The following is a 1,642-nucleotide window of genomic DNA, read 5'->3' as shown; positions in this document are numbered from 1 at the left end:
GTGGCAGTAGTTGATTGGAAATTCACCTCGGGACTGTCGGCGTGGAGCAACCCCACCCCCTCTTTCCCTTCATGTTGTAAAGCTGAGCAGACCCACCCTTTGTAGTTTCCATGTAACAAATACAATCTTTTTAAAAAGGAATTTGTATTCCCCATGATTAAACATTTGAATAATGAAATACTCAAAAATTAATTTTTTAGCATAAACCACAACACCATTTTAATCACAGTGGGTCTTTAAAATGTAGATGTAGTAAATTTAAGGTTCAAGTCATTAAAATCTTGCTCTTTTACAGAAATTATGAATTTAAAACTAAAAAGTAGAGACGATTCTGAGTAAAGGGTAAACCAAAATCTGGGTTGAGGAGGTCAAGAAAAAATCCTTAAAGTCTCCGTTCGATGAAAAACACGTTTTTTTTTTGAGTTTTTGACATGTAGGTGTGGCCTTTTTCTTATAAAAGAGAACAAATGTGCAAAGAAATCTTTTCATTTCTGCAACCTGACTGTCACAAAGACTTTCTGTTTGAATTACTGGGTCATTGTGATGTCACAACAACCAGACCCAAGAGCATATGTCCAAGATCCTTGATCTGCCCACGCAGGGTGCAAACTCAGGTGTTGGAAAAGAGAAGATGGCATCTTCTATCCGCATTTATGAACCCATTCTTACCAAAAGTTATCCAAAAACATATATTGTTCTCCAGATAATGGGATAGTAAGTAAAAATCCCTTTTTTTTTCCCAATGGCAAACTGATTATTAGTATTCATGATTACCAGGCTATATGTTTTTGCAAAAAAGCTTTTTATAGCAAGATAATAATAATAATAATAAAAACAATAAACCAAAGCTTTTGAAGATCAGAAGTTACAAAAAAAAACTATTCTGATGTGTCCACTTGTAGACAACACGGCTGGACATTTACGATATTACTTGACATTGCGGTGAATATTTAAGCTAGCTAGTTAGAGCTAGCATCATCAGAAAGGGGGGATCAAGGTTGAGGCTACTCTAATGGCCACACCCATGTAGAGGAGATTTTAGAATGTTCAGATGAACATCATATGGCTTTTTAAGACATTTAGGTTGTGGAATTTTGGTTTAAACTTTAATCATAATGAAAACATAACTGGAAACGCTTAAAAAAATGTCAAATGGGGGCTTTAAAATGATCAAAATCCTTTATAGTGACCACACCCTAAGTAAAACATTACAGATTGATGGAGCAAAAATAAAAAAAATCTACTGATACAGAGGAAAAAATGAGTTTTTACGAGATACAAGCTAGCTTGTACTAACCCATTTTGACTATACACCCAAACACAAGGGCCAACATTTGTATAAACAGAACCTCTGGGGCTCCTTTGTAAAACTCACCAATATATTGGAGCATGCAGCCACAATGTTTCTCATTTCCACAAATGCAGCTTGACACAGTTTAATGTTCTCAATTGGTTATAAAAGCGCTACCAACTCAACTCCCCATCCCCCACCTGTCCGCGTGAACTTTCTAGGTGAAATATCGACGCTCCGTAAAAAGTGCCACCTTGTCCCAAGCATACAAACAAAATGAAATCAATATAGTTTAAAAACCCGCACTGCCAATCTCTGTTTACGACCCAGAAACATTACTCTCTTAATTAT

The sequence above is a fragment of the Oryzias melastigma genome, linkage group LG2 (assembly GCF_002922805.2).
Source record: "Oryzias melastigma strain HK-1 linkage group LG2, ASM292280v2, whole genome shotgun sequence".
Lineage (NCBI taxonomy): Eukaryota > Metazoa > Chordata > Actinopteri > Beloniformes > Adrianichthyidae > Oryzias > Oryzias melastigma.
Note: the sequence above shows the minus strand (reverse complement) of the source record.